Genomic DNA, 27,065 nt, shown 5'->3' with positions numbered 1-27,065 from the left:
AGAAGTATAAAACAAAAAGAGGTCTTTATTCTGAGAACATGGAGAGAGATGACTGGCACCCCCCACCTCTGGAGTCCAGTGATCTCTCTGGCATACACGTGGGTTGGGGGTATGTAAGTAGACTTGGTTTGGGGTGGAACCGAAGGAGGGCATTGGGGATGCTCAGGTAGCCCATTGGTCCTAGGTTTGGCGCCATAGGTAAATTTCCAGGGGTGGGAAGATGGCATCACAGGTAAATTCCTAGAGGCAGGGAGATAGGGACTTCCTGCTTCTGGCTGATGCTTTCCTGACTACAAAGTCCTGTATGGGCCAAAACCCTTTCACAGAATATAAGAAAAAGTAGAAGTGTCCTTTCTATTTGAAGAATGTGGAGAGGAGCCTAAAGCCACCAAGGGTTTGCCTTTTTTCTGACTGATTATGGGATTATAGGGTATATTTGAAATTTGGTGGTGCTGGCACTGACACTGATATCATGTAAGAAGCTGATTGGAATTTTCTTTTGGCCCCTGGGAAAGGAATGAGGAAGTTGTATTCAGGGGAAAAAGAGGAAGTAGCCATATAGGTAAGCATCCCTGACTTGACCTTTCACCCTGATGAACTACCTCCATGATATCCTGTAATTTATTCTAGGGCAAAACTCTTTAAAGTACATCCTTTAAGTTTAAATTAAGAAATGAAAATAGTTTTTGCTATGTGTCTTCTCCCATGGTTAGTGGTAAACATTTCACAAGGAAAGTATCCAGTCATTTCCTTAATGCATTGTAGATAGCATAAACAAAACTACAGATCAGTTCACTTTCAGAAAACAGAAGCAGCACTAAAAGGCAGGGGTAAAGCCCGTCAGTGCAAGTGTCCCATAACATGTGGGATCAAAATTTAAGAATACAATCATCTACTGATTTCTCTGACTTCAAGAAAGAGAAAAATTTACACTGTTATTGCTATAGGTTAATGAAACTCCAGGTCTACTATGTCTGGTTTGAGTTTGTGTTCTCTGAAGTCAAAAAAATGAATTTTAGAAAAAATAAAAGTCAAGATAATATAATTATTGGGAGAAAGAAAGCTGTGTGAGAGAGAGCAAATGCGTCCTGACTGGGTTGGCAAAGGCTGTCTTTTCCAATGACTTTTATAGAGTAAAATCAGGTGGTGAGTTGGCTAGAAGGTTGGGAAAACTGGGAACTACCAATGCAGATGGGAATCAGATGGGACAGACCTATGGTAGCCAATAAGATTAATAGTTCAGGTAAAGTTGATTAAATTGGGAACAAAGGGAGAAGGGAGTCACACAGAAAGCAGGCATTCTTAGGCAGCACTGAATCTTCCCTTAGGGTTTTGGGAGAGTGACTCCTTATTCATCAGAATGATAGGAACTATTTAGGATGTCAGTCTTTAGGATAAGGATACATTTCTTTGAATGGTGACTCCTGACTTCCTCAGAGTGCTAGCAAACTATTTAGAATATCAGTCCTTAGGATATGGATGAATTTGTTGATCTTCCATAGCAGGAGTTGTCCATCTTTTCCATAGTTGCAATGTATAGGGGTTTCTGCATGGGCTCCTCAGAGGACCTAGCCCTGTCTCATTGCTAATCATAATTAACCAACTCAGCTCCACATAACAGTAGTTTTAGGAAAATTGATTACAGATGTGTTGGGCTCTGGGTGAATGATCCGGGATAACAGTGTGCAATATATATACCAGTGTTGCCCCCTGATTCACATGTTTTGAAATTTAGTTTTAGTTCATTTTTTTCTTTTTATCCTTGAAATGAAATGGATTTGGAAATGTAAAGCTGAGGTAAGGTAATTTGGTACACATATTCCTCTGTGTAGCTGGGATCAATACTGTTGAAGACAACCAGCTACAGAAGTCTCTGACTACTGTCTATCATTTGGGATCCTCTCTTGCAGGAAGGAGTTCCTTTCTCTGTTTATTTTTGACTCAGAAGGAGAACAGTAGAGCAGCAGTCAATCAGTGATGAAGAGGCAGGCTATATGAAATGTCCAATCAGGTGACCCATGGCAGGAGGTCTCTTCCGGTGTGTAGACATTGTTTACCTGTTTGGAACACAAAACTGGGAGCAGAATGCTTGCTGGATCTCATTTACTGGTTTCGCTGTCCTGTGGCCTGATTAGCAAAGAACCTGGGAGAACCTCTAGCCACGGAATGGTGAGGCTTTGGATGGGAGCCCAGAAATAGGGTGGAACTGGGAGAAATCAGTTACAAGAAGTTAGAAGCAGTTCTGGTGTCTGTAGACTCAGGTATTTAGTTAACTTCAGCTCCTGAGATCTTCTAGCATTGGCCTTGGGTCATCCACTTTCCCTTTTTTCTCCTGCTGGGGGCAAGGATGATTCCGTGTCTCCAGAACCCTGAATTAACTACAACAGCAACAGACTGGAGGATCATCTTTGAAATTTTCTACTTCCCTGGCACCTCCACCATAGGGAGCCAAGGAAGGAGCTTGGGAAGCGCCTGACTCTGATGCATTTTGTAGCTGGAGCAGCAGTACTGAGCTTGGTCTCTGCTCTCATTCCAGGGATCAGCAATCTTGATGTTCTAAAGTTTATAAATGTATGTAATATATTGCAGGGCCTCATATCCACAACGGCACTCCTTAAACTTGTACTTTTTTGTATTTATAGGGATTGCCTAAATTCATGGTATGTTCTCACATTTCAAATCTCATGACAGGTGTTGGCAAAATCAAGAGAATTCAGAGTTGTGTAGTGATCTGCTTCAGTGGAGGAAGGCTTTCCAAACACCTGGTGAACTCCTGTGTATTATAAATAACAATGCAAATAATTTCTGAACATACTTTATGTGACACATGTGCTCATAGACTATCTTTGTGAGAACAGCCACAGAGGTTTGGATTTTGAGAAAAATGAAGCAGATATAAAAGTGTCATCAAGGGCAGGGTAAAGTGCACTCACTAAGGACAAATTCCAGAAATGGCTGCCTGCTAAATTTTCACTGAAAAATGCCTAAATGTAGTCATTTGCATGAACATATACAAGTGACATCCTTCTGAATGGAAAGGAATGTGGGTGTTATCTCTGAATTAAGAGCTGATTTAATAGTTTGGTTGATCATATACATTGTTTAAATATGTAAATGCTCTGCAATGGACTTTACTAAGTCATATAAAAGAGATGCCCTAAATTGAGATTGTGCAGGGATATCAATAATTAAGGCATGAAGGGTTTTCTGTGTAGGGTGGATCAGACAAGCATGGAAAGTATGTGGAAGTGACCAGCAGGAAACCGTGTGCAAATAGCAGGACATACAACAGAGAGGGTCATCACTGAAAGTCAGGTAGTTCTTAGGGTAAGCATGAAGTTAAAGTTGGCTTATGAGATCTTCCTTGAGGTGAATAACAATCTGGAAACAATCAGTATTCCACATCCCTGTCAACCCATGAATTCTGTGTTCTTCACTGGAGATCTAGTTTTGATTATCTCAAATTATGACCAAGTATCATGAAGGTGAAATTTGAATTTTTTTGTGTACCAAGGATCGAACTCATGATCTCAAGCCTGCCAGTTAGGTTTTCATGCTGCTAGCTAAATACCCAGCTCTGAAAGTGCTTTCTGTATATTATGGATGATATCAACCTTGTTCCTCAGAAAATGTTGAATATTGTGGAATTTTTCTATATTGTATGGGTATAATTTTTTGAAGCAAACCAAAGATGTCTTATGCAGTCACTTTTCAAGTTTCACATTGTCTGTGGGGTGTCTCAGTCAGGGTTTCTCTATTTCAGACAGCTCTGTAACTTAGGCTAGCCCCAAACTCAAGGCAGTTCTCCTGCATCAGCCTCCCAAGATATATTTCTTATATCTGGATGGAAAGTGATCACTTGTTGACACTGAGCTATAATTTGAAGCTTGCACCTGGTTTCGTTGTTTATAAGTTTTTTACATACAGCAGTTTTCCATGAACATTTGATTTATTATTTATGTACCATATTTGATGTTATTTATGTTTTGTTATGTGAAACCAAATTCAAATATCAAAATGATGCTTAAGTATATTAAGAACAAAGGACTCAGTGGCCTAACTGAGATTTGAAGAGATATCATTTGTAGTACATCAAAGTGATTCATGAGATATTTGTCTGCCTCTGTGCTTTATGGATGCTGGTCTTGCAGGCTCTCACTATGAGCTCTGCATTAGAGACAGTGCACAGGGACTCTTGCAGTTACTCAGCAGAAGAATCAGTGCTGCTATTTGGCTGTTACATTAGCTGTGAGTTGCAATATAGCATCAAATTTGCTGTCTCAAAAATGTGTATATACAAAAAATTAATCCCCAAGATATGGAACTAAGATTTGAAGAAATCAGTCTATTTTGTTTAGTTTTATTTGTTTAATTTAGTTTTGTTTTCTCTATGTATATCAGCCAGATTTGAACCCCTTATGGAGCGCAGGATTGCCCTAACCTCAAAGCAGCACTCCTGCCTCAGCCCCTTGAGTGCTGGGATTATAGATATGTGTGTTTTTACCCTAGAAAATATTGAGGCTTGTAACTGAGCTGTGTTGTAGCTTGGCATGATAGATGCCATCTTGAGCTTTGCATATAACTAGTGCCCTGTATTTCACCCAGAAAAATGGAAAATCACACAGGGTAGAAGTCCCAGGAGAAAAGCAACATGAGCTGTACCCAAAGAAAAAAATCAACCTGCTCAACAAAAGAAGCAGAATACAGTTGTCATCCAACCATTATTATAAGATTCTAGCTAAATGATTTCCAACAGATCTTTTTGTGATTATATCTTTTAAAACATCTCTAACTTTCCAGTTCAAAGCCTGTTGTTTAGATCTTGAAATGGAGGTGGGGGTTCTGTATACAAGTGGTCCTGAGACCAGCTAATGAAATTTCACATTTCTCAATTGGGTTGCTTGGCTTCCTATATTGTTGTTCACAAACTCAAGTCAAGCTGCAGAAACCTTTACTGACACAAGCAAACACCAGGGTTAAATGACAGTGCCACTGAAATGAAAGAATAATTGTGAAAAGGAGAGGAGAAAAAAGACAAACACCATGTGCTATAATGCCCACCTCTTTCCCCAAGCAACGAAGAAGCTGAAACAGTAGAATGCCCATGTATTCAAGGACAGCCTAACCTACATAGTGAGTGCAAGGCTGGCCAGAACTCCAAAGTGAGACTATGTCTTTAAATCAAAAAACTAAAATGAAAAAAATAAACAACCAAGGAGACAGAAAGACTATTTAAAAAAAAAAACAATAATAGAGCTGAGTGTTAGTTGACTTATGCAAAATGGGAATTATTGAATGATGATGCAGAGGAAGGAAGGCCATGTAGTGGTATCCAGGAGACAGTGACAAACACAGATTTAGGAATGGCACCTATTATGCTACAGCACAACAGTGACCTCCTTCCTCCAATACATTTGCAGTTCACTAGACTGAGGACTTCTAAAAGCTCATGGCAATGTTAAGCTCATGGCAAACAAGGAGCTTGAAATCCAGGCTTTGGAACATGGCCTGTAGCAGACATTTCATATTTAAATTGAAATAAGAGAAATATAATTCTGCCCTGTTTGATGTCAAATGCATAAAGTTCAATGGCTCACAACATTGAGAAAGGAAGTCACAAACCAAAAGAAGTTCAAAAATTTTCTTAGAAAAAAAGAGAGAAGAATAGCCCTGAATTTTCAGGAGTGGTCTTCCGTGTTTTGGCCACAGAACTATTATCAGGGTCATTTATACAGGAAAGTCACAATGTGGGTACAGTGTGGGTCTCAGACTACAATCAACCTATAAGCTCATAGCTGCTTAACTAATATTATTAATGAGGGGAACAAGTCAGGCAGAAAAGGTATTTGGAAAGAGCCAAGGCATTTTGTGGGAACAATAGTCCAGGTGTTCTGGTCATTGAGTATGGTAATTGAGGCCTATCTGAACTTCCTGGAGAAGGTGGTGGTAACTATAGTAAATTTCAAACTGTTGTTTTTCTCTTCCCGAGCATGTAGACATGGTCACTGTATCTTCATCTTCAGTTCTGGCTTTCTTCAGCTGTGCCTGTAGCAGTGAGTGTTGTATTTAGTTTTTTACATTGACTCTTTAAGGTTCCAGTTTCTCTCTGATTGTATATCAATTTCTGTCTACATGGACATCGTTTGCTAAAATTACAATAGTATTTGAATGAATAAAGTGATGTTTATACATTAAAAAATATTCATTAATACAGGCCAGGGATTTAGCTCAGCAGGCAGAAATACTTGCCTGGAAAGTGCTAGGTTGTAACTTTGATCCCGGTACCTATAAACAAAAGTAACTTAAACTGCAAGGAAAGAATATAATTTCATTTGTGAAAATGTAAATTTACAAAATTTATAACTGAATATGTCAATGGCACATTAAACATTGTTAGTAGTCATATTTAGTATCTAAATTTATTGGAGCTGGGGATTGAGCTCAGTGATACAGGAGCTGCCATGAGTGCACAAGGTCATGAGTTCAATCCCTCATACAAAACAAATTCACAGTTGTCAGTGATGCAGTGCTATGAGCACATTTATTGAAACTGATACTTGTTAACTAATAGGCTCAATGTTTCTTTTGTGGTCTGTGAAATACCTGAAGATAACATGACAATTACAGTGAATGATGTACTGTCCCCTATAGGTTGCTATTTTCTGAGTTGTTTTTATTTTTTGTTTTCCCACATACTTGAAAGTTGCAAATGTTGGCTGATGCTAGCTAAAAAACTGTGATAATCATTTTTTCAATTTAATGATATATTTCCCTATATCCATTAAGAACATTTATTTGCTACCATTACTCCCAGTCAAATTGATAAACAATTCTTAAAGTTACAGGCAGCTGAGTTAGTTAGAAATACAGGCAGCCATCCCATGTAAAGTGGAATGAAATTCCTGACCTTCTATGTCTGGTATGAGTTTGTGTTCTCCAAAGTGCAAGAAAGAATTTTAGGAAGAACAGAGTTGAAAAGCAGAATATATTTACTGAGAGAAAGAAAGTGAAAATATTTGGCTCTAAATAGGACATTTTGGAAGAGGGAGGTGGAACCAGGGGACTTTTACCTTGAAGTCACTTTCCTCTCTGCTATTCAACCTACCTGTGGCCAGAAAAGAATCTCAATCAGCTACTTGCATATCAGCAATGCCACCTTTAAGCACCACCCAAGTCAAAAACTATATGTATGCCCCCACATATTTCTAGAAGAAAAAGCCAGATCCCCAGTGGTCATGGTGTTCTCTCCAGGTTCTAAGAATAAAGGCCACTTTGACTTTATATTCTTTTCTTTACTACACCAAAAATCATATCAGAAAGCTTCTGTTTGAGAGAAACAGGGCTGGTTTTGAGCCTGTAGCAAAGGACTTTGTCTTTTTAAGGACTTTATAGAATAAAATCATGTGGTCAGATAGGTTTAAAGTGGGTTAGATTACTGAGAAGGTAAATTAGCACAGTAGAGAAGCAGAATATAAGAAATGTAAAACTGGTATTTATTTAAAGAATGTGGAGAGGAGCCCACAGCCACTAAGAGTTTGGCTTTTTTTTTCTGACTGACTATAGGGTTGTGGGGTATTTGTGACTTTTGACTGGATGTGGTGCTTGGAGGGGACATTGAGGTCATGCAAGGAGCTGATGGGAATTTTCTTTAGGCCCCTGGGAAAGAAAGAGGAAGTTGTAATCAAGGAAAAAAAGAGGAAGTGGCCATATGAGTAAGCATCCCTGATTTCACCTTCTTCCACCTTGAATGACCACCATGAGGTCCTGTAATTATTTCTAGGGCAAAACTCTTTCAAGTACATCCTTTGGTTTGAATGAAAAAATCAAAACAAAGAATTTTTGCTATTTGTCTTCCTCCACAGCTGGTAGTAAAGCATTCATAAGAAATATTTTGAGTCATTTCCTTAATGCATTGTAGATACCGTGACCAATTTACATATCAGAAAAAGAAGCAGCACTTAAAGGCAGGGGTAAAGGCCTTCAATGCAAGTATCCCTGCCAAGGTGAGTTCAACATTGTGTAATATAAACTACTACTGTTTTCTCTGACTTCAAGAAAGAGAAAAGTTTATACTAATATTGCTATAGCAGAATGAATCTCCTGGTCTACTGTGTCTTATATGAGTTTTTTGTTCTCTAAAGTCAAAGAATGAATTTTAGGAACAACAGAGATTAAGAGAAGAATATACTTATTGAGAGAAAAAAAAAACTGCCTGAGAGAGAGAAGGGGTCCTGAGCAGGTTTCCAAACACTGTCCTTTCTAGGGACCTTTATAGAGTAAAATCATGTGGTGAAATGAGTGTAAGGTGGGAAAACTAGGAACTCACAATGCAGATGGGCATAAATGGGACAGAGCTATGGTAGCCAATAAGATTATTAATTCATGTAAAGTTGATTAAATTGGGAACAAAGGGGGAAGGGAGTCACATAGAAAGCAGACATTCTTAGGCAGCAGTGACTTCCCTTAGGGGTTTGGGAGGGTAACTACTGAGGTCATCAGGATGAAAGGAATTATTTAGAATGTCAGTCTTTAGGATAAGGATACATTTCTTTGAAAGGTGACTCCTGAGTTCCTCAGAGTGATATTTAGAATATCAATCCTTAGGATATGGATGAATTTGCTTATCCTTTGTCTTCAGCCTTGGCCCATAACATGAGGTGTCAGTCTTGCCCATAGTTGCAAGGTGTCTGGTCTCCTGCATGGGCTCCTTGGGGGACCTAGCCCTGTTTCATGTCAATAGTATTTAAATAACTCAGGTGCCTGTAACAGTACTGTTTGGAAAATTGATTACAGATGTGTTGGGCTCTGGGTGAATGATCTGGGATGACAGTGTGCAATGTATATACCAGTGTTGCCCCCTGATTCACATATTTTGAAATTTAATTTTAGTTGATGTGTTCTTTTTTCCTGGCAATAAAATGGATTTGAAAATTAAAAGCATGAGGTAAAGCTCTTCAGTACAAACCCTCCTCTGTCGAGCTGAGTTCACCACTGTAGAAGACTGGCAGCTCCAGAAGTCTCTGCACTACAGTCTATCATTTGGGATCCTCTCTTGCAGGGAGGAGTTCCTTTCCCTGTTTATTCTTGACTCAGAAGGAGGGCAATAGAGCAGGAGTCAATCAGTGATGAAGGGGCAGGCTATATGAACTGTCCAATCAGGCGGGCCATTGCTGGCTGTGACTTCTGTCTCTTCTGGTGTCTCATCATGATTTATCTGTTCTGAGTACAATACTAGTAGCAAAACACTTGCTGGATCTCATTTAGTACTTTTGAGGTCCTGTGGCCTGATTAGCAAAGAACCTGAGAGATCCTGGAGCCATGGAATGGTGAGCTTGTGGATGGGAGCCCAGAGATAGGGTGGATTGGGTGAGACCCAAGTATTTACAAGTATTTAGGAGTAGTTTCGGTGTCTGGAGCCTCAGGTATTTAGTTAGCTTCAGCTCCTGACGTCCTCCAGCATTGCCCATGGTTCATTCACTGTCCCTTTTGCCTCTTGCTGTTGGCAAGGGTGATTTGGGGTCCCCAGAATCCTGGCTTCACTATGACAGCAGCAGACTCAAGTATCATCTTTGAAATTCACTGCTGGCCTGGTAACTCCACAATCTTAGGCATTGGAAGGAGCTAGGGAAGACCCTGACTATGATGCTTTTTGTAGCTTCTAGAGCAGTAATGAGCTAGGTCTCTGCTCTCCTTCCTCAGAGTAGCTGTTCTGGAATGTCCAAAGTTCATTAATGCCTGTAATGCAGGGCCACAATGGCTCAACTTAAACTTGGGCTTTTTTGTATTTATAGTGATCTCCTATATTTATAGTATGTTCTCATATTTCCATCCTCATGACAGGTAGTGGCAAAGGTCCTGAGAATTCAGAGATGTGTAGTAGTGTGCCTCAGTGGAGAAAGGCTTCCCAAACACCTGGTGAACTCCTGTGCATTATACCGATCAGTGCAAAATAATTTCTGAGCATACTTATTTATTTAGGTTGCACCCTTGCTCACAGACTAGGTTTGTGAGAACAGCCATAGAGTTTTGAAGTCTGAGAAAAATGAAGCAAATAGGAAAGTGTTATCAAGGACAGGGTAAAAATTTGTGAAGGACAAATTCCAGAAAGGGCTACCTGTTAAATTCTCATGGAAAAAGGCCAAAATTTAGGCACTTGCATGGACATATACACGTGATATTCTTCTTAATGGAAAGGAATAGGGGTGTCGTCTCTGAATTAAGAGCGATTTAGTAGCTTGGTTGTTCATAGACAGTTTAAATATGGAAATGCTCTGCAATGGACTTTACTAAGTGATATAAAGGAAAAGCTCTAAACAGAAATTTTGCAGTGATATCAATAGTTTGGCATGAAGGGTTTTCTGCTTAGGATGAATCAGAGGAGCATGGAAAGGATGTGCAAGTGAGTGACAGGATGCAGGAAGCCTATAGCAGGACATGCAACAGAGAGGGTCTTCACTGAAATTCAGGTAGTTCTTAGAGTAAGTATGAAGTTAAAGTTGAGTTCTGATTGCTTCCTTGAAGTGATCAACACCAGCTCTGGCAACAATCAGTATTTCACATCCCTGTCAACCCATGAAATTTGTGTTCCATACTTGAGATCTAATTTGGATTGTCTCTAATTATGCCCCAGTGTCATGAAGGTAAAATTTGGATTTTTTTTTTTTGTACCAAGGATTGAACTCATGACCTATGCTTTTCAGGCAGGTGTTCATGCCACTAAGCCAAATACCCAACTATGGAAGTGTTTTCTTTTTTGTATGGAAGATATCTGCATTGTTTCTCAGAAAGTGTTGAATATTGTTGGAATTTTTGCATATTTTATGGTTATAATTTTTAAAAACAAACCAAAGGTCTCTTATGCTTTCACTTTGTCTGTGGGGTGTCTCAGTCAGGGTTTCTCTATTTTAGAAAGCTCTGTAACTTAGGATAGCCCCAAATTCAAGGAAGAACTCCTTCACCAGCCTCCCAAGATACATTTCTTACATCTGAATTAAAAGTGATCGCTTGGTGACAGTGAGCTATAAAATACAGCTTGGGCCTGGTTCCATTTTATATACTTATTTTTTACAAACAGTGTTTTCCACTAACATTTGAGTTATTATTTGTGTACCATATTGTGTGTTATTTATGTTTTGTTGTATGAAACTAAATTCATGTTTCAAAATGCTGCTGAAGTATATTAAGAACAAAGTACTCACTGGCCTAAATGAGATTTGAAGAGACATTATCTGTAGCCTATCAAAGTGATTGATGAGATTTTTTTTCTTTTTTGAAATTTTAAAAGTTGCAAAATACAACAGAACAAGGCAGAATAAGGCCAACTAAGATCGTACAGTGAAATTGGTACACAACTTCACAACAGGTTACTGGGATAATAGTAATGGGTATCACAGTATATTTTATTATCTTTATAATAGTTGTTCTTTCAAACACGTATATCAAAATGAGATGAAATACAGAACATTATAGTACTTATCAAAACAGAATATTGAATAGAGCAATAGCATTAATCACAATAGACCAAAACAGTAATAAAAATATTTGCATTCAAAGAGATAGTAGAAGGAAGTCCCCCTTATTTGTTATGGTCAGCTTCCCAGGAGATGCTCAGATTTCTGGTTCCCATTTGCTAACTGGGGGTGACAGGAGAAGAGGGGTAGGGAAGTGGGATATTTGATTCTAGGCCGTGCATCAGTAGGTTCACTATGTCTTAGTAGGGAGACAGGCTGGTTGTTTGGTTTCACAGTGCCCTAAGTTCCCACATGGTGTGGAGCTCAGGAGCTGCTCCTGGTTCTCCCCCTGGAAGGGCCACAATCTTCCAGACTGCCACCACTTACCAGGGAGAAGTGGTGCTTGCTTGCCTTCCAAGTGTCCTAAATTCCAGCATGGCATGGATCTCAGGAGCTACTGCTGGTTTGCCCCTGGATGGGCCACAGTCTGCCACATTGCCACCACTTACCAGGGAAGGGAGGTGCTTGCTTGGCTTCCCAGTTGATTCATGGGATAATTATCTCCCTCTGTGCTTTGTGGATGCTGGTCCTGCAGGCTTCTCACTGTGAGCTCTGCATTACAGACAGTACACAGGCAATCTTGCAGTGACTCAGCACAAGAATCAGTGCTCCTATTTCACTGTTACATTAGCAGTGAGTTGCAATCTAGCATCAAATTTGCTGTCTTCAAAAATGTGTATATACACAAAATTAATGACCAAGACCTGGATTTAAATTTGAAGAAATCAGTCTTCATTCAGCTGTTTTGTTTGGTTGTATTTGTTTAGTTTTGTTTTCTTTTATTGAGACAAGCTTTCTGTATGTATATCAGCTGGATTTGAACACCCTATGAAGCCTAGAATTGCCCTGAACTCACTGAAACTATCCTGCCTCAGCCTTTTGAGTGCTGGCATTATAGATATATACCACCACACTTTGCTTTTGATTCAGATTTGTAGGAGAGAATTTAAGATATCCCAAACCTGGGGTCTCAACCTTCATGTGAGAAATATATGTGTGATCCTTTAGGAGGTTGTGACCTTTGAGGATGTGGTTGTGAACTTCAGCAATGAGGAATGGACTTTGCTGAGTCCATCCCAAAAGAACCTTTACAGAGATGTGATGGGCGAAACCTTTAGGAACATGACTGCAGTAGGTAAGGACAAAATACTTTTGTCACTCATGCTGTCAGAATGTTGTATGTCGCTCATCAGTGCTGTTTCATTAAAAACAATGTGAAAATATTTTTAGAAATAGCTCAGACCTGGACACATTATATCATAAATCTAAACAAAATCTATTAATTTGTATGTATTATTCTAATGAGCACTTGAATTTCTATGTCTACAATTCAGGAAGACTTGGGGATATCCAGGAAGCTGAAAAATAATGCAAGATTTACTGGAGATACTTAAGGTAATTTGCACTCACAAGGAGAAGAAATGTTCCTGAGTTACTAGTTAGTCAGCAGAAAAGTGACCACTAAAGAAATGAGGTACCATTCAATTTAATGTCAGTAATATTCTCCAAAGATGTATAAGCTACGGTATGTATAATGAGTGAATTAAATCATGAAAATGTATATCATTGCCTATAGATGTGTACGAAAGGCATACACTTTGAGTTATGACATTCTCCCTTCAGTTTTTCTACCCATATACACATTTGAATACAACACATTCATTATCTAAAAATTGCTAAGATTGCAATAGAATTTGAAATAAAATGGAGTGCTTGTGTTTCCAAGCCAGGCTCTAGAGAATCAGCCATTCTGATTAAAATTCTTAGTAGGCTGGTGGAATGTTAAGTGCATTCATTCTGAATATCAGTATGCAGTTATGTCTAGAAGTTGATCCCACCATACTTGTCCTGGATGTATTTTTAAAAATTCAAAATCTGCATAAAATACTGATACATGCTTAATCATATACAAAGCAGATCAAGTTATAATAGATCAGGCCTTGAAGAATCTTAGCTATCTATCACTGGATTTGTGGAGAAGGAAAATGTTAATAGACCCTCTGTGGTTGTGCATTCTTGTAAATCCAGCACACTAGGAATCAGATTTTGCAGAATGGCAAATTCAAGTTCAAACTTCACAGCTTAATGATCAGTGAAAATCACTAAAACAGATTTTAAAAAGCTATAGATTTTATGCTAATAGCTGTTGTTCATTCCCAGCATGGAAAAGAAAAACAATGTGTTAAATAATGTCAAAAAATAAATAATATAATGCCATTTGCCATAAGAAATTGGTGGGCATTTCTCCCATCAATTTGGTGAAATAGCTCAGCTATAAAACCTAAACGGTCACAGGGTTTCTTTTAGATGTGAAACCAAAATATAAATTGTGGAATGAAATGAAAGAGAGTTAATAGAGAAAAGTAAGAAAAGTAAGACTGACCATATGGAAAAGGGAACTACAGGTTAAGGACAGAAGGGAGATTGTGATGGGGATTTATATCAGAATGATCTGTATGTGATACACATATGTACCCATGTCCAAAGTGAAGCTAAATATTCTGCATTTCAAAAGGTACCAAATTTTAAGATTTCCAAAAGTGTACCAGTCTTTTGGGAATGGCTGTTTTCAACATATCTTACAAGGCCATTCTGTTGCTTCATGGTCAGAATTTCTTAGCAGCCATTAAAAACAGAACTTGACATTAATGCAGTCATTAAACTGAGACCCATTTCACTGTGAATTTTTCTTTTTTTATTTAATATAAGGAAACACACACACACAAAAAAAAAACCCAAAATAAGTAGAAATATGTATGTAAGCAATGTGGGAAAGCTTTTACCCAACATGGACACTGTAAGCAACATGAAAGTTCACAGTCAAGATAAAACCAGTGTATGTGTATATAAGCATCATGAGAATTTTTTGAGCACATGTACATATTGCATAATGCATGAAAAATTTCACACTGGGCAGAAAACTTATACATGTAAGAAATGTGGGAAAGGTTTCACCAAATCTGGACATTGTAAGCAACATGAAAGAATTCACACTGGAGATAAACTATATGTATGTAAGCAATGTGGCAAAGCTTTTAACACACGTGCATATTGTAAGGTTCATGAGAGAATTCACACTGGAGAGAAACCCTATGTATGTAAGCAATGTGGAAAAGCTTTTACCACACATGGATATTGTAAGCAACATGAAAGAATTCACAATGGAGAGAGACCATATGTGTAAGCAATGTGGGAAAGTTTTTACCCTACATGGACATTGTAAACAACATGAAAGTTCACAATCAAGATAAAACCAGTGTATATAAGCATCATGAGAATGGTTTGAGCACACGTACTTATTGCATAATGCATGAAAATCTTCACACTGGGCAGAAAACTTATATATGTAAGGAATGTGTGAAAGGTTTCAGCAGAAATGCTCATTGTCCAATACATTATAAAATTTACACTGTTGAGAAAGCCTGTGTATGTGAAGAATGTGGGAAAGCTTTCACCACACATGGATATTATAAAATACATCAATGACTTCACACTGGTGAGAAACCCTATTTGTATAACAACGTGACAAAGTTTTTTGCCACATACAGTCACTGCAAAACAGATGAAAGAATTCACACTGGGAAGAACCACTGGCTATGTAAGCAAGTGGAGACACTTTTAGCAGCCAGATTGTAAGTGAAATACATGAAGAAACTCACACAAGAGATAAATCCTATGTGCTATGGGAATACTCTCAGCATACATGATCATTGCTACATATCTGAAAGAGCTCACTGGGCAGAGATCCTATGTGGATTAACAATGTGAGAAATATGGCAATCCATGTATGTTGTTAAATACATAAAAGAAAGTGTCACTCTTCAGAAAATTTAGATCTAAGTTTACTTTAAAAATCCCAAGGAGACCTGAAGAAATAACCAATACAGAAGTTTGATGTCAATATTTCTTCACAAATTTTCCAGAAATGACAAATCTGTGGTGGAGCTCTCCTCAAGTGCACATGTTGTATGGTTTTCAGTTAACCACTTGTACCTCTTTAGATTTTTTAAAATATCTTTGTGCTTCAACATGGCATCTTGTAATTAAGCATGGTAAACTGATATGGGCTGTTAACTTTCAAGTATGGATAGTGTCTATGTATTTAATATTTTGTCTTTAAAATTGAATTTTTATATTTTGTGGTAAATTGTAATGTTTATTTAAAGAGGAAAAAACAGAAGAAATGTAGAAATAATACAGAATTTCAGAAAAATAATAAATCACTATTTGATTAGTTACATATTTTCATCTTCGAAGTAGTTGTTCAAATTACAAAGTAAATCATACAAAATGCTATTCAAATAATGACACTGTGAACAGTTCACCTCAATGATCCAACAAAGACTTATTAATATGCTTACTGTCCTACACACTTGTTTTATTTTTCTTTTCTTAAAGAGGGTAAGATTAAACATGACATGGCAGAACAGAACAGTTCATAAGAAAACAAGTTAAGGAAACACAGATTTCAAAGCACATCCACTGGAGATGTTCACTGTCTATCTTACTGTCTCTAGTTTTCTTCCAAATAGTTATTCCAATTTAGAATGCATTGAATATATACTGAATGTTATAGAACTAATCAAATAATTACAGGTTGATGTAGGCTTTTTCGATCTTCAAGACAGATTTTGGGGAAGTCGATAATGACTACCACAATGTCTCTCATTCTCTTCATAGTAGCTGTCTTATCTTTATGTATGCTGAAATTGAACATAAGAGACTAGACTAATATCACTCTGAACAGTGAATAACAGCCTTCTGAGAAGGAGAAAGGTGAGGAATTGCCTAAAAAAAGAAGGCAGAGGGAATTGTTAAAAGTGTATCAGATGTAAAAGCTACAGTAGTCTTGTTGCTCTGGTTAGTTTGATTGTATTTTGTTCCATCCTGTCTACTCATATTAGATTTGAGGGCACAGAATGATAACCCAAAAATAGCAGGTTATACCATGGTAACTATCCTTAATTACCTGTTAACTTAAACTGAAACCCTGTATTACTTACATTGTCTTCTATGACTGATCTTCTTTGAAGCTGGTTTGTTTGAATGCTATTTGTCCTTGACTGATTTTATTCACATTTGGTATGCTTGCTGGTATCAAGTCCAAGAGTAGAGCCAACTAATCTGAAGGTGACAGGATGTAAAAGATGTACTTTGGGGAGCTGGGGATTTAGCTCAGTGGCTTAAGATCCTACCTGGCAAATGTGAGGTCATGAGTTTGATCTCCAGTAACAAAAAATAAATTAATAAAAGATATCCATTCCAGGTTTGATTATGTTTTTATTTAAAGAGAAAAAAGAAAGGAAATAAAAACAAAGCAGAAAAAATGTATAAGTAATACAGAATTTCAAGAGAAATAATACAGTAAGAAATCAGTAGTTAATAGGTTACATATTTTCATCTTAGAAACAGTTGTCCAAATTATAGAATTAAAGCATATAAAGTGGACATTCATACAGTGAGATTGCAGACAGTTCCATTCAATGATCCAACAAAAGCTCAGTAATTTGGCTTTCCATCCTACACACACAAACATGCAGTTATTTCCCTGATACCACCTTCCTTTCCTCTCTTTTTTACAACAAAAATTACACTTTTTGTGTTTTTTTACTCCCACAGTTCTAATTACTTTTTTTGAAGAGAATAAAGCCTAACATGACTAAACAAAACAGATTCAGTTAGAACAGAAGGATAGACATAGTACACAATGCAAAAATAGAATATCAGGTGATCAAAAATGGTTACCATTGTGCCTCTTGCTATTTTTAAGAAGAAGGGAAACCTAAATTTTGAGCTGTCAAAAGTAAACTTGCTAAATTAAGATTCAGATTGTGTTCTGTTTTACTGACTTGTGAATTTATACAGTGACATATCTCTTTATTTATAAGGACCATGGTCTGATGTTTGTGGTGATTATCTTTAAACACATACACTGGGCCATGAGTCCCAGTTGGTTTCCTGTGGCCTGTGGTTTTCACTTCCATTTTAACATTCATATAATTTGTAGAGTGTTTAATGCAGTGTTGTTGAATACAAAATCTGCTTAGGTTCCAATGGAATTATGTTGTTAAAAATGTGATAAGTTAAGTACAGTGTAGCACTGACCCGAATATACTCTCTGTCATCTGTGGGTCTCTATAGTCCTTTCTGCTCACACACTTTATGCCTGAGCATGCCAGCACCTGTTGTGAGTCCCAGAGTCTGCTGCAAGGCCATGGAACACATAGCCTAGTGACTGCCTCCTATATACCACTCTGCTGACGCAGAGCACAGCTTCTGGCAGGAAGCCAGAAGCTCTGAGGCTTTGAGACAACAGAGGTTTCACTTTGTGAACCCAGATAATCTTATATTTCTGTACCACAGACAGCTCTGTCCCATATTTCTACCCAGGAAGACAGAAGATGAATCTGGAGACTGTGGATTAAACAGGGACACTGCCCTTCTGCTCCACCATCCCTGTCTTGGGTGGGAACCTGACAGTGGCCCAGCCTCACAGCTTCCAAGGACCTGCACCTGCCCAGGAAGATCTGTCCTCAGGGCAGGTCATCAGACCCAGTCACACTGTTGACTTAGGGCAGGAATTGTGTAGGGGGACTCAGAGTGGTGGCCAGGCTTTAATGTACCTCTCCTGGAATCCATGAGTCTGAGTGGCTGGTGGCTGAGTCTAGTGATACCTGTCCTGGGCTCCCTCCTGCCTGTGGGTGCCAGAAGGCTGGGGACAGTGAGCCCTGTCCTTTAATGCCCTTGTCATTTGGCATTTGCCAGCAATCATCCTGAAGGCTCTGGGATGAGTGAAACATTTTTTCAGCCATTCCCAAGTGGTCTACCTATGCAGGATCCTGAGGCTGGGCTCTCGTGTCCTGGGAAAGCAGCATAACATGCTCCCTGTTCACTTTCTTGAGCCAACTGTCTGTGAAGACCAACTGTCACCAGACCAATGTGACTGGTGCCCTGAGCCTTCAGAGTTCTGTTTGGACCTGTAACCAAGGAACTGAGGTCATGCACTGGTGTTCACAGTTTGGCCTTCTTCTGTGATATCACCTTTCTTTTTGTTGTGGAACAAATCTATGTCCTCCTTAGAAACAACAAGTTAAAATGCTAGAAAACTGTGTATACTTTTAGATTGCTGCACTTTGAAGATTTTAATGCAGCGAACATGTAGATGCTTCAGATGTCTCAGGCTGGATGTCCAAAACAAATTTCCATCCAAAGTGTCCATTGTTTTGGAGGATGAAGGATTCATTGTCTTCTGCTAAAGATTTGTCAAATGTTAGGATGACTTCTGTCATGGTTTATGTTTGTGTCCCCCAGGCCTCATGAGTTTGCCTTGTTCATTTGTGATGGTTCATTGTATAGTGCTTGGATTGATGGTGTCAGTGCTCCACCCACATAGGGGTGGGGCCAGAATGTGATGTAATGGCAGGAAGAAGGTGTGTCTTTCTCTTTGCTGGTGTGAGTTTGCTGTTGGCAGCCACCATGAACTGCAGCCCAGCCATGCCTTCCTGTCTTGGAGCCAACTGAGTGTGGACTGAAACCTCCAAAAAACTGTAAGAAATAAACCTTTCCTTTCCCAACTTTGGGCTTCAGGTATTTTGTCTCAGCGACGAGTAAAAAGTAACTAAGACAACTTCTTTTCTTGGGCTTATGTTAGTTTCATTTCAGTTCTGTTAGGGAGCAGAATACCCACAATAATTTTACCAAAGAATGTGAAGGTCTCATGTCATAACCCCCATATGTTCAGGGGAGGAGGATTCATAGCCAGTTTTACTCTCACGTGCTTATGAATGATTATTTTTTTCATCCTTAGATGTTTAACTCAGCCATACACTGTAGTGCTCCACACCCTGACTTCCTGTGAGGGGGGACAGCAGGTAGTGAGTACAAAGGGAGGTGACATCATCACCTCGTACTGATGAAGGACACATGTGCATCACTCCTGGGGAACTTGTCTTTTAGCTGCTGCTATCACTTGCTTTCCTCCCATCCCAATCAGACCATGGGCTTTGTGTCCCTGATGGGTAGTTTCCCTTTCCTAGAGGTGATGGCACTTAGCCTTTTCAGTTGTAATGCTCTTTGATTGGTCTCCTTGAAGCAGTGTTTCTATGCTGGACTCTCCCTGTGCTGCCACCACTCACTATTATGGGGCTGAACCAAGCAAATGTGACTTTTCATGCACCTGTCACCCATCTTGTGATGGTCATTTGTTATGTTTCCGGATTGGACCTCGAAAGCAAGCTGCCACACCAATTCATACACAAGCATTTGAGTGGATACTGGCCTTTATTTCAAAGAAAATATATCATATTGCTGGTGTATGGATAACTTAGAAATTCTTACTGTATCTTTGGAAGCAGATGTTTAAAGCAGAGTTATGTGGTTCCTTTTTTATTTTGTTTTGTGTTATTATGCTATACTATGCTATGCTCTGTTATGTTATATTATGCTATATGTTGGTGAGGATTTTGAGAGTCCTTCAGGGTGTTTTCAGTGCTTTCTGATTTGGTTTTGTATAACCAACCTGATGAACTTTGAGAATATCACATAACTCTGAGCACTTTTGTTTTGGAGAAAATTAAAAAAAGAAAACACAATCAGGGATGTTGGTGCACACCTGTCATTCCAGGACTCCAAAGGCTGAGGCAGGAAGATTGTGGTGAGTTTGAGGTTATCCTGGGGTACAAGGGAAGATCAAGTCCAGACTGAACTGCATGGCAAGACCCTGTCTGAAGAAAAAAGGAAAGAAGAAAGAGATAAAAAAATATGATAAAATGAAAAGTCAAAAATCTCCATTCTAGTGAGAAATCAAATCTTTGTGAGGTTTTTTTTGCATGTGTAGTTTAGTCAGCACACCTAGCATAAGGTTTACCATCATGGAGACATTGATGTGCTTCCTGGTGTTTGTAGTCTTTCAATTCTTTAATGCTTTTTACTTAGATGACTGCAGATATGCTGCTGAATATAACCTCTTAGGATTTGGGTAGTTGAAGAGATTTTGATCATTCTGTTTTGTTTTTCTGTCCTGAATTTGTATTTAGAACCAGAATTTGAGCAAGGGATTACTAATTTTATTTTGAAATAATAATAAGAATCATATAAAGATACAATTTTTACATCTATAAAATGATAAAATAAGTATAGATTAATAGTGGTTAATATTCCTTGCTCAGTGACTTCTGAGATTTCTTAATGATCAACATATTCATACGTACATAAACACTTTGGTTTTGTACAAATTTTAAGACATCGTCTTACTAATTTTCTAAGTGTCCCAGGCTAGGCTTAAATGTGCCCTCATCCTTCCTCCCCCTCCCAGAGTGCAGGTGTATATTATCCTGAATTGGCAATTGGTAGCAATGTTGTGTATTCATGGAATAAAATGTTCGGCTTTGGTCTTCAGACACTTTGTAGAAAGAGTCACTATAGTTTAGCTGTCTGCTATCTTCCTAGCCTGCAGCTTCTTTCACAGTGAGTAAGACTGAAAATCCCATTAACACTGTTAGTAGATTTTCTGCTTTTCTATCTGTGGTCAGCATGTGCTTCAGAAGATCACTACAAATGCCTTGTGCACTGGAACTGAAGATTGGTGTTTTTGAAGCAAATTCTTTTTTTCTTTGATCCCTCGTGGAATTTGATGATTGTTTGAATCTAATCGCAAGAAAGGTGGGAAGGTTAAAGCTACTTGTGGCACACTCCCTTCCAGAAGGCCAGGCCAGTGTAAAAAATTATTTACCCTCCTGGTGTCAGTTGCAAAGTTGTTTTTTTTTTTAATACAGAGCTTTGCATTGGCTTCTTTGTCTTCACCTTTTAACACTTTTCTTGTTTTGAGGCAGGTCCTTAAAAATTGCTAAATTGCTGAGACTCACCTTGAATTTGTGATGCTCCTGACTCAGCCTTCCAGACTGCTATGATTATAAGCCACACCACTAGACCCTGTCACAACATAGTGTTATTAAAAACTTATTGGCTGAGCAAGGAATCTTGGAAATGCCTGCAATGCCTGCACTGAATTGGCTGAGGCAGCAGGGTTCCTGGGAGTTCCAGACAAGCCTGCTACACACTCTGAGTTCAGTTCAGGCTACAATGATACAGGGAGACCCTGAACAGGAAAAGAAAAAGAATAGGGAAGAAAAGGAAAGAAAGGAAAGGAAAGGAGAGGAGGGGAGGGGAGGGGAGGGGAGGGGAGGGGAGGAGAAAGAAAACAAAATCCCTAGTGAATATGTGCCTTGCATTGCGTCTGTGCTAGCTGTTTTAGTCTGTGGTCCTTTACTTCCAGTGTAAAACTCTTTTGACTGCTATTACTTTTTAATGCCTGGAGACTAGTATTTAATGCCTCTACTTTTAATGTTCTTTTTGTGGCTATAGGATGACTCTTTGTACTTCCTTGTGAATTTTCATATTTTTTTTTATGTTTCTAGGAAAATGGCACTGATATTTTGACAGGAATGGCACTGAAACACCTGGTTGCTCTGGGTAGCATGTACATTATAACATGGATTCTTCCCATCCCTCATCACAGTATGGCTTTTCTTCTGTTAGTGCTCTTCTACTTATTGCATTCCAAGAAGAGGTGAGTTTGCTTCAATTTCCCTAATCATTAGTTATTTTTGATTATTTGTGAAATGAATTGTGTTCTTTGTTTTTGAGGCTACAATGTGTTTGCATTACGTAATAATGAATTGATTAGGGCATGTTGCTCATGTATCCTGCAATTTAAGTGATCTGTAAATTTGTTCTATAAGGTTGTCAATGGAGTTTAAATTTCCTACATACAATGCTGCACCCTCAGGAAAACTTAATTCTTCCTTTCTGATTTGGAAGGCTTTGCTTTCTTATTCTTGATTAAATTCTATGGCCAAGACTTCGAGTACTGTATGTTGAAAGAGTTGCAAGCCTTGTCTCCTTCCTGACCCTGTTGCTCATTTCTCTTTGCCTCTGTAGAACTCCTCCTGCATGGTCTGTACCAGCATCTAGAGAGGGCTAGGACCCAGAAAAACTGCCTTGAGGTGAACAATGTCTGTTGTGCTGCCAATGATGATTTTGTGGCCTCCAAAGAACATCAAAACTCAAAGGGGCAGTGGCTGCACCTGTTCTGCTTACAGGACCATGGACAATATCCAGAAAAGTGTCTTCACACAGGGTATCCTCATGTGTATTGGTGACTTGATGACAGCCACCCACTTTCCAATGATACCTGTGGGCCATGAACACTTTTCCATCCCCAAGAATTCCTGCCCTGAGCATACCACAAACCCTCTAGAGTGACTCTCCAATCTCCTTTCCAATGAACAGAACAGCTTTCACCAAGTGTGGATCAGTGAGGGGTGTGGAAGGTCATCCCTGGGAATCATCATAGCCTCTGCAGTGGGCTAAGGCCACAGCTATCCCCTTCTCATGGAGCCCCCATTTTCTCCTCAGTGACCTGCACTCTGGATCCATTCAGCACCCCACCATTCAGTGTTGTAAACCGAGGCTGAGTTGTTTGCACATGGCCACGACTTGAATGCACAAGTGGCCAAGTTCCACAGGGCTGCTCATGTAAGAACTTTCCTTCCCCATATCTGAACTTGTCCTGGACTCAGTGTCTCTAAGTGGCTGGTGGTTGAGCCTAAGGACACCTCTCCTGGGCTTCTTCTTGTCTCTGGGAGCCTCTGGCCAGGGGCTGGTGAGTCCTGGCCTGAGATGCCCATGATGTGTGGGTGTTTCCAGCTGAGCTTGTTGATGCCTCTGGACCAAGTGAACCACCCTTTCATACTTTCCCACGTGGTTCAATGACACGGGGTCTTGATGCTAGGGCTGTGTGGCCTGGGAAAGCAGCACAGCATGTTCTCTATTTCCTCTCTCAAGCCTACGGTATATGAAGGCCAACTATCACCAGACTAAGGTGCCTGGTGACCAGAGCCTTCAGAGTTCTGTTTTGACTTGTTGCCAAGGAAGTGAGTTCATGTGCTGTGGTACACAGTTGATACTCCCCGTCTGATGCCTCCTTTCTTTTTATTTGTCCTCCTTATAAAGAGCAAGTTAAAAAACTAGAAAAATATGTGCGTTTTTAGATTTTCTGCACTTTGAAGATTTTAATGAAATAAACACGTAGATGCTTCAAAAGTGGCAGGCAGGGTGCCAAACACACTTTTCCATCCAAAAGATCCTTTCCCTTGAAGATGAGGTGCACAGTGTCATCACTGAGAGATTTCACCAATTTTATTTTGATTGTCTTTTCTGGGCTTATGTTAGTTTCATTTCAATTTCATTAAGGAGCATAGAGATGTTCCCAGAAGACCCATTATAATTTTCCTTGAAGGATATGAAATGTTTCATGTTATAAGACCCATGTGTCCAGGGGAGGAGGATTCATAGCATGTTTTCCTCTCATGTGCCTATGAATGATCACTTTTCATCCTTAGATGTTTTCCTCAGCCACACACTATAGTGCTCTGTACTCTGACATCATGTGAGAAGGGAAAGCAGGTGGTGAGTGCAAGGGGAGGCTTTGCAAGGCTGTGGACATCATCACCTCATGATGATGAAGGACACATGGGCATCACCACTGGGGAACTTGTCTCCTAGCCACTGCTTTCACTTCCTGTCCTCCCATCCCAAACAGACCATGGGCTTTGTGTCCCTGCTGGGTAGTTTGCCTTTCCTAGAGGTGAAGGCACTGAGCCTGTTTAGTTTAGATGCTCTTGGTTGGTCTCCTTCAAGCAACATCTCTGTGCTGGGCTTCATCTGTGCTGCTCCTTATTGGTGTTGGTGCTACCACACACTCTCATGTGGCTGAACCAAACAAGTGTGACTTCTTCATGCATCTCTCACGCATCTGCTGATCCCATTTGTTCTGTTTCCAGGTTGGTCCTTGAATGCCAGCTGCCACAGATCTTCTCATACATGGTCTTGAGTGGACTTTTCTTTCAAAGAAAAATACTTAGATGTGAAATTGCCAGATTATTTGGCTTGTGTATGGTTAACTTGCAAACTGTTAAGGTACCCTTGGAAGCATTTTTAATAATCAGAGTTAGGTGGTTGTTTCCTTTTTTGTATTGGGGATTGAACTTAGGACCTCATGTTTGCCGAGTGGGTACTTATACTGCAGAATTAAAGCTCCATCCCTGTTTTCTTATTTTGTTTTGCTTTGTTTTGTTGTGTTCTTTTATACTATACTATATTATGTTATGTTATGTTATGTTATGTTACACTATGTTTTGTGTTCATGAGGACTTTGAATCTCCTTCAGTGTATTTTCAGTGCTTTCTGATTTCATTTTGTGTAACTCACATGATAAAATATGAGAATATCACATAATTCTGGGTAATTGTATTTTGGAGAAAATTTAAAAAGGAAATGAGAGCCAGGTTTGGTAGTAAAAGTCTGAAATGCCAGATGTTACAAGGCTGAGGCAGCAAGATTGCTGTGACTTGAGGTCGGCCTGAGCTACAACGTGAGTTAAAGGCAGTTTGAACTTCATTGCACAACCCTGTCTCAAAAATACATAAATCAATCAAAATAAAAATACATTTAAAAAGGTTTTAAAAGAGACAAAAATCATCTATAAATGGACAAATCTAATCTTTGTGAATTTTTCTTACATATGTACTTTAGTCAGCACAATGAGTATTAGGTTTACCATCAAGTAGACATTGATCTTCTGCCAAGAAGTTGAACTGTTTCAATTTTTTGACCTTTTAAATGAAATGAATATAGATATGCTACTGAATATACCTGCTCAGGATTTGGAGAGCTTGGTATGAAGAGAATTTAATGGTTCTTCTTATTTTTGTACTAAATTTATATACAAAAGTCAGATTTGAGAAAAGGGTTACTTTACTGCTTTTTAAAAAATCTTTCTTGTCTTATTTTAATGTATCTCAAGTACATATTATTAAGGACCACATCAAAGATGCTATTTTTAAGTCTATAAAAGGATAAAAAATTATACAGAATAAGAATAAAAGAATAATATTATCTAATGTGTTGTGCACAACCATTTCTTGGATTTCTTAATGATCTATATTTTCATACATTAGTAATATTTGTTAATATTTTTATAAATTTTAAAGCATGATCTCACTAAGATTGTGAGTTTCACAGGTCAGGCTTAAAACTTTCCTTATCCAATCTCCATCCCCCTCCCAGAGTGCTAGGATTGCAGGTGTTCATTATCCTGAGTCGGTAATCAGCAGTAATTTTGTGCATTCATAGAATGAAATAATTGGCTTTGATCTTTAGATCACACTTTGCAGAAAGAGTGGATCTAGTTAACCAATCTACTACCTTCCGGACTGGCAGTTTCTTTCACAGTGAGTAGGACTGATAATCTCATTAACACTTTTGGTAGATTCTCTGCTTTGTAACTGTGGTCATCATGCACTTCAGAATATTACTGCAAATGCCTTCTGCCCTGGGACTGAGGCTTGGTGTCCTTGAAGCACATTCTGTTTTTTGTTTTTTAATCCCTCATAGATTTTGATGGTTGGTTCAAGTCAAAATCCAAGAAAGGTGTGAAAGCTAAAGCTACTTGGGGGACACTGCCCTCCAGAAGCCAAGGACAGTGTAAAATATTATTTTCTCTACCGTCGGACTTTCCAAGTTTTTTTGTTTTGCATTCAGTTTCTCTGGATTGAATATTGAGGTCTGCACTTAGCTCCATGACTTTCCACATTTAAAATTCTTATTATTTTCTTCTAGCTTCTTGATAAGTGGCTGCATTGCTGAGGCTTTCCTTAAATTTGTGATGTTGCTGCCTCAGCCTTCCAGACCACTGGCATTACAAGCCACACCACCAGACCTGATTTCATCATCGTGTTGTTAAAAAATTGACTGTGCAAGGAATGGTGAAAATGCCTGCAATGCCTGCACTCGCTACCCTGAGGCAGCAAGATTTCTGGGAGTTCCAGACAAACCTGCCACACACTCTGAGTTCAGCTCAAGCCAGAGATACACAGGAAGACCTTGACCAAAAATGAAAAAGAAAAAGAAAAAAACTAAACAAAAGGGAAGTGAAGTAAAGCGGAGGGGAGGGAGGAAGGGAAGGGAGAAGAAGAAAGGAGAGGAGAGGGGAGGAGAGGACCCAAGAAGCAAAGCTTACAGCTTGTCAGCCTCTGAGCAGGATGTCAGGGATGGGCTTGTCATTTATGTTCTTTGCTGTGTTGAGATTCATTCCTCCTACACATGGTGTGTGAATGGTTCCTATCATGAAAGGATGGTGAGCTTTTGAATTTCTCAAAGTGATTTTTCCAAATCTCTTGAGTGGTCAGCTGTGCCTCATGCTGTGAATGTGGCAAGTGACACTGAATGATTTGTGCAAGTGGAACCATTCTAGTACCACTGAGAGTGAACCCAGTGTTTATTGTGGTGTTTAACTTTTGCATGTGCTGGTGAATTTAGCTGATGAGCATTTAGTTTAATATTTTTGTTTATGTTCATTAAGAATATTGGCCATTAGAGTATTACTATTTTTTAATGCATTATGTTCAAGCTTTGTTATCAGGGTGACTTCATCATCTAAAGGGAGTTGAGTGTAGTTCCCTTCCCTTGCAAGATGTGAAAGATGATTAGTATTTA

General features: G+C 39.0%; 1 long non-coding RNA gene across 1 annotated transcript; it reads left to right on the top strand.

The window, feature by feature from the left end:
- Window positions 1-404: 404 nt before the first annotated feature.
- On the top strand, window positions 405-25,258 carry LOC134474645 (uncharacterized). The gene is made up of 3 exons (XR_010045511.1): window positions 405-562; window positions 21,926-22,077; window positions 22,449-25,258. It is a non-coding gene; the product is annotated as an uncharacterized LOC134474645 (long non-coding RNA).
- Window positions 25,259-27,065: the final 1,807 nt, after the last annotated feature.

The sequence above is a fragment of the Cavia porcellus genome, unplaced genomic scaffold, assembly GCF_034190915.1.
Source record: "Cavia porcellus strain 051 isolate PalLab524CR breed Dunkin Hartley unplaced genomic scaffold, mCavPor4.1 scaffold_34, whole genome shotgun sequence".
Classification (NCBI taxonomy): domain Eukaryota; kingdom Metazoa; phylum Chordata; class Mammalia; order Rodentia; family Caviidae; genus Cavia; species Cavia porcellus.
This window is presented reverse-complemented; position numbering and strand designations above follow the sequence as displayed.